We start from the raw sequence: 7,418 nt of genomic DNA, 5'->3' as shown, positions 1-7,418 counted from the left end.
AGATGGAGGTGACATTAGCTACCTTCCAGTCCTCAGGAACGGAGGCAGATTTTATTGTTTTCATGATATTATGTTAAAAGTGATATAAACTTCCCTGATCCCACTCACAGGGAGGGTGGTATATAAATCAAATAAATAAATAAATAAAATGGGGATCAGAGAAAAATTACCCCCAAAAAAGTTTCCAACAGTTCCTAAACCACTCTGTCATTTCTGTGTAGCTCTAAGAATTGCTGGGAATTCTATGGTCGAAATTTCCTGTAAGTAGATGAGGCCTTATTTTCTTATTTTCTTTTTCTCTTGGGATGCTGCTCCCTCCCACAACCCTCTCAGTGCTGCCTGGCAATTTTACTTAAAATACAAATAGGGCTTAATTCAACAAAGAGGGATGGGAATCAAAGAAGGACACACATATACAAAACTTGAATTTAGACAGCAGTACTTGAAGTTGGAACCAAAGAGTCGTTTGAGTCTTTTGCTATCTCTGAGGCCTTCTGAAAGTCTCTTGCAATCTACCTACTGCTGCTTGGCCAGCTCTCTTTGTGGTGCTGCTATTGCTGCTCTTGAGGCTCTTGGTGCTGTTGCAGATCTACAGAGGCTGCAGCTATTTCAAGGCTCCTTCTTAGGTCACTCTGTTCTTTGTACCGGGACCAAGATGGCTTTTCTCTCCATTTCCTCCTCAGAACTTTCCCTTTCCCCTCAGAACTATCTTTTCCCTCAGGGCTCTCCTTTTCCTCCTATTCAAGGACAAAATACCTTTCCATCCCAAACTCCAAGAGAGGGCCAAACTCTCATTGTACACTCATTATAACCAGCTGGGAAAGAGGCAGAAATTGAATCTCAAGACATGGGTGTTATACCTGCATTGGAAACAGTTACTCACTGCAGCCCTTGGGATGCCTTGTAAGAGGATGAATTAGGGGTAACATCAGACCAAGATAAGGTTGTTTGTTATGGATAGCTAGGCTGGAGAACCCTTATTATTTCAGATGCTGTTGAATTTCACAGCTTTGAGTTCTTTGGGAAAAGGATGGGATAAAAAATGAAATGACTGATGGGCAAGATAGATGGATAAACTTCTTTAGTAAACAACTTGATCCGGATTACAAAATTTATTTCTAAAGTGAACTTTTTATTTTTGACATCCAGGGATCAGCTTCTTAAAGGGCCAAGGTTAAAAAAAAAAAGAATGAAAAGTGTGAATCTTTGATTAAAGGAATCAGAAATCTCCCTGGCAAGTAACAGGCATTAAGAGATGGGCCAAAAGTCAAGCACATTAAAGATACATCCTTCATTAACTTTATACAGTAGAATCTATGACTGCCAATTTAGTACTCAGAGGTGTGAAACAGAAAAGGAATTAATGACGGACTAAGGAGAAAGGCCAGCTGGCTCTGCTTCTAATCCACAACACAGTTTTCCTCCTTTGTCTGTCAAGGGCATTTTCATTGGTCTACTCAATCAATTTGTTTCCCAGCATCTCTTGTTTTGATTATTATGGGGTAGCCATGTTGGTGTGAAGTAGAAGAGCTATATTCAAATCCAGTAGCATCTTAAAGACTAACAAGATGGGGGGGGGCATAGAAACTTTCTAGAGTTAAAGCTTCCGTTCATCAGATATTTTATTAGATATTTAGCCTTTCATCATGGCTAAATAGAGATTGGCACAGGACTTAGCAACTTTCTCTTGGCCTAGTGTATTATGAAGCCAGTTTATATCAGTATCTTCAGAATCATCAGATGTCTCTTTTTTTGCCCAACAGCATTTTCTTTGCTTGACTGCAGTTGCTTCCACTTTGTGGAATGGCCTGTCTGAGGAAGTCAGAAAGGTTCCCATGTGTATGTTGTTTTGCAAAATGTGTAAAATGGTGCTGTTCAGCAGAGCATTTTTCTAAAGGGAATGTGGTCTAAGAGAACATAGTCTTTCATAAAGAGAAAAGGGTTGTAGTTTGTTGCACTGTTCATTGTAAGTCTTGCCTTGTTTGTTTTGCACTGTTTTAATAGAATCATAGAGTTGGAAGGGGCCATACAGACCATCTAGTCCAACCCCCTGCCCAATGCAGAACCAGCCTAAAGCATCTCTGACAAATATTCATCCAGCCTCTTGATGAAAACTGCCAGTGAAGGGGAAGTTACCAGCTCTCTAGGCAGCTGATTCCACCTGTGAACCACTCTGACCATGAAAAGGTTTTTCCCAATATCCGGCTGATACCTTTCTGCATGTAATTTAAACCTGTTGCTTTGGGTCCTATCCTCTGCTGCCAACTGGAACAGCTCCTTGCCCTCCTCCAAATGACAGCCTTTCAAATATTTAAAGAGAGCAATCATGCCCCCCCCTTCTCCAAACTAAACATTCCCAAGGCCCTTAGCCTTTCCTCGTAGGGCTCAGTCTCCATGAAAGAAAATGGCGGGAAGTCAGGATTCACCTCAGCAACAAAACATGAATAAAATGATGCCTGATCTACCAGCATTGCTAGAAAATATGGAACATGGACTGACTGACCAACTTCATATTACAATCCAGCCGGTGAGAGAACAACTAGAATGTATACTAGCCTCCCTTAACAAGACCTCACACACAGCGGAATTGGCTCTAAATCTAGGACTCTTACTTAAAGAAGACATAAGGGAGCTGTATACACAAGACACAGCTTATAGAGACAGATGTCTTATTCTGGAATCTCAGGTCAGACAACTTAACCTGAAACTAAGGGTCCTTCTGGAGGGTGGAGGGAGGAAAGTAAAAAGTTAATTGATTTTATTTCCGAATGGCTTAACTCTGTCACTAATAGAGCTCAAGGAACAGTGCCGGCCATTTTAAAAGCTTACCATCTCGGCGCACCAAATAACTCTAGAAGAACGGGCCCCGGGGACATTATGATACAGTTTACAGATTGATGAGCTAAAAAAAGATCCTAGATGAGGCCATCTTGGTTCATCTTGCCCTCATTGTTGTTAGTGACCACTTGAAAAAGCTTGCTCACATAGCTGGGGAAGCTATTAATTGTTCATTTGGCTTTCAGCTCCACAGCACTAGTTATAATTTGAAGATATAGTAGGTTGAGTTGTTTTCATTATAGATATTATAGATGCAATACGCACAAGCAAGATTTACAGATAAATATATTCCTTGTTATTTGTAAGAGTCAAACTTTTTTTTTAATTGTGCTATAAAGCATTTTTATTGAGAATTTTATCAATCTAAAGAAGAATATACAGGAGGGGGAAATTAATTTTTAAATGGTTAATCAATTATTTCTGAACAACAGTGATTTACTACAGTTCATAATATCAAATACAAATCTAATTCGTACTTATTTAAATATACTATTAAAAACTTCTCATAAGCTTTGCCAACCACTGGAAGCATACTATAGGGTGTAGGAAAATTGTTACTTTAAAGCCACTGGTTTATAAATAGTTTTCACAGTGTTTAACATAATTACTTCTCTACATTGAAGGTTATACCATATACAGTGTCGATTGCTTGTCTGTTTTTGACTGTTTCTGATTGTTGATTTTAGCCTCACATTTACTACATTAATCAATTGAAATAATAATCTGATCACAACTTCTTTTAATACCTTGATAGGTGTAGTAGTTAACAGAAAAGTTTGGTAATCATTCAAAACTAGACAAGAATACTTACCTGACAGCCAGGTAAAATATTAAAATATTGCATGTTTAAACCTATACTGGTCATGGATAACTTAAAAATAAGCTCAGTTAACATCTGAGGTCTAGGCAATTTAATCAAGAAGAAATGAGTGCTGCAACATGTGAAATCACTTCACACATCTATCTTATTTCTCCAAGAAACACACACGAAATCTGACAAAGTTCCATTACTGAAAACTCTGCTGTTTCCGATAAAACTTCAAGATCTGGGGTCTTCTAAATCCCGGGGAGTAGCCATCTTGCTTTTGAAGAATCTCAATTTTGTTTTGAAAAAATACAAAAATAAATCATATGGGAAGATTTTTATTCACAAAAGGAACAATTGATGGTCACATGATCACACAGGTGTCAGTGTACGCCCCACACCAAAACCAATTCACCTTTCTGCAAGAGACCTTGACCTCACTACAATCACTCAGAGAGGGTGATCTAATCGTTGGTAGAAATCTAAATCTTGCTGCAGACAACACACTTGACAGATCCAACACATCAGCCAGACACCCAGGTTCAGATAAAATAGCAACCCGTCTGTCCAACCTGTTTGATAAATTCCAATTATACGGCACATCCCACAGAAAGAGACTATTCTTCTCGGCAAAACACAACAACTTTTCGAGAATTTATTACTTCTTAATCTCGAGATTGCTCCTCCCAAAAGTTGAGTTCAGCAAATATTGGCACACGTCATCTCACAGACCACGCATGGATAGATTGTACCCTTCAAATAATCCCAGAAATTCACACAGACAGACAATGGTCATTAGACACAAAGCTTTTATTTAAAGAAACAATAAGAAATAAACTAAAAGAGGACATTAAACTTTTTTTTTGAAGAAAATCCTGTCTTGGACATGACACCGGCCAACATGTGGGATGCGATGAAAGTTGTTATTTGGGGCTCTATAATCTCACAAGCCTCACACCTGAAAAAAGAAAGTGAAAAGATTAAGCGGGAAACAATCCAAAGAATTACAGCACTAGAAACAGAGCACAAGCACACGGGAAATGAAAAAAATTATACTAAGTTGTTATCTGAATGTAAGGTCCTAGAAACCATGGAAACTATACAAATTCAAAGGAATCTCTTATATATAAAACAACACTACTGGCAAAAAAATCCCTGAAGAACATACGCCTCCTGGCGTGGAGAGTAAAAGAAAGAAAAAGATAGCTGGCAGTGGACTCTCTGAAACATCATTCAGGCAAGGTACTTACTACTCCCAAAGATATAAACCAAGCCTTTGCATCATTTTACAACCACCTATACCAAACCAAAGTTCCTGACATAAAGAACATATCTACTTACCTTGACTTTCTCGGTCTCCCAAAACATCTGTCTTCTGTATACTCCAAGTTCATAGATAATCTAGTCATGGCTCAATCGCTGCAAGACATAATTTAAAAATTGAAAACCAATAAAGCACGTGGAATGGATGGCCTTCCGGCTGAATTTTACAAAGCATTTCGCAGCACCTTGATACCCCCTTTACTCCATGTCTACAACAAAGTACTTGATGGTCAAATTCCTGCTTCTTGGTTGGAATCTTCCATCATTGTGCTTCCTAAGGATAAGAAAGACCCCACTAACCCAGCATCATACCGTCCAATGGCGCAAAGATCTTCACCACAGTTTTGGCAAATCGCCTGAAAACAATTATCTCGGAATATGTACACCCAGATCAGTCGGGTTTTAACCCGGCCAGACAACTGACTGACAATATTCACCACATACTCAACATCATCACATCAGAGGAAAAATGCTCTTCTAACACATTGATTCTGGCACTGGACTTCGAGAAGGCCTTTGACACCATAGAACCAGCATTCATGATGGAATTATTTCAAAGGTTAAATTTTGGACCCAGATTCATGACAGTGCTGTGACTTATATGGTCCAACTCATCAGCCAGAATTAGGGTCAACGGTCACAATTCTACTTTCTTTCATCCCTCGTGAGGAACACGTCAAGGTTGTCCACTCTCTCCTCTGATTTTCACAATGGCACTTGAACCACTGACAGAAAAACTCCGCAAGGCAAAATAATTCTTGGGACTCATCATCAATGGTACAGAACATAAGATGACAGTGTATGCAGATGACCTCACATTACATGTTTCCAATCCTCAAAAATCCTTACCAACCATATGCAAAATCTTGGAGGACTTTGAGAAAGTCTCAGGTCTCCGTGTCAACACACACAAATCAGAAATCTATCCTATATCTGTAACTTCAGCTGTAAAAAAGGATTTGACTAAAGAGTTCCAATTTTCATGGGTACAATCTTCATGGAGACATCTGGGAGTACAGATTCCACTTGACCTAAAAAACCTAACATCATGTAACTTTCACAAACTACCTACACTCAAAAGTGATTACAGGAATGGAATGCTCTCATGCTTACGCTACCAGACTTCATCTGATTCAAAGTTTTATTTTCCCCAGTTTTCTCTTTCTCTCTAAGGCTTTACCTATCAAAATTCCAGATACTGACCTCAAAGCACGGCAAGACTCTCTAAATACATTCATTTGGGATTTCAAAAAATCGAGACTTGACCATCGAATTCTATCTCGCCCTGCACGCAGGGGCAGTCTCAACGTACTAAATCTGAGAGGCTACTACCAAGCGGCTGCCATCTCAAACGCAATACAAATGATGCAAAATGTCCCCACAAACAATTGGATGTCCATAGAACAAGGTCACATGGCACCACTCACACTTCATGAAGCCATCTGGAGCTCCAGCAAGTAGCACCCCAAACAAGCCGCAGATAACCCTTACTTGGCACACACACTGCAAATCTGGGATGAGCAGAGAAAACACCTGTTACCAGCTATCTCACCCCTTTCTTCTTTTACTCACCAAGACTGGTTTCCTATAGGTCAAGAATCGGATGCATTCCAGGACCGGACGACAGCAGGCTATAATTGCCCCCAAGATCTTGTTCTATGTGGAAAGATATTGCAGAAAACACAATTTGAGAACAAGATTGGAAAAACAACCTCCTGGCTCCACTATTACCAACTGGGCAGTCTTATAGGTCATTTGTCAGTCTCTGGCAAGAGTGTTTTAGAAACACTAATTGAAACTCACTCGGAACACTCAAAACATTTGCTTTCAAAAATGTACAAAATCCTCATAGACTTCCAGAGCACATCAAAACTGAACTATTAAACTGCATGGCAAAAAGATCTTGGCACACAATTGATGGAATATCAATGGTCTTCTATTTGGTCCACCACGGCTAACAGATCCAGAGTCTTCAAACTTAGATTTCAATTTTTTAAATTGGTCTCACGATGGTACTATAACTTGAGTTGATTACATCACATGAATAAATCTTACTCACCATTATGCTGGAAGAATTGTGGAGCAGTGAGCGATTACATGCATTGCTGGTGGAGTTGTCCCCACATCCAACAGTTTTGGAAGGCTGTTGTCACTGAAATAACCAAGATAATCTTGCAAACACTCCAGATGATACCAGAAAGCATACTTCTTCACCTAAGGGACCCAATGAAAGGCAAAGATCCCCTCCAACATTTACCATCGTATCTACTCGCAGCAGCCTCACTCACCATCGCTGCCATCTGGAAGTCGACTAAACCACCGACGATGGAGGAATGGAGAAACAAAATATGGGAATATTTCATCATTGACAAAATAACCAATGTAAGACATCTGTCAAACAACATCTTGCACAGCACACTCCAGATTTGTAGGCACCTGGTTCCCATACTTA

The sequence above is a fragment of the Gekko japonicus genome, unplaced genomic scaffold (assembly GCF_001447785.1).
Source record: "Gekko japonicus isolate JY-2015 unplaced genomic scaffold, Gekko_japonicus_V1.1 scaffold1680, whole genome shotgun sequence".
NCBI classification, from domain to species: domain Eukaryota; kingdom Metazoa; phylum Chordata; class Lepidosauria; order Squamata; family Gekkonidae; genus Gekko; species Gekko japonicus.
The sequence above is the reverse complement of the archived record's forward strand: the minus strand, read 5'-3'. Positions refer to the sequence as shown.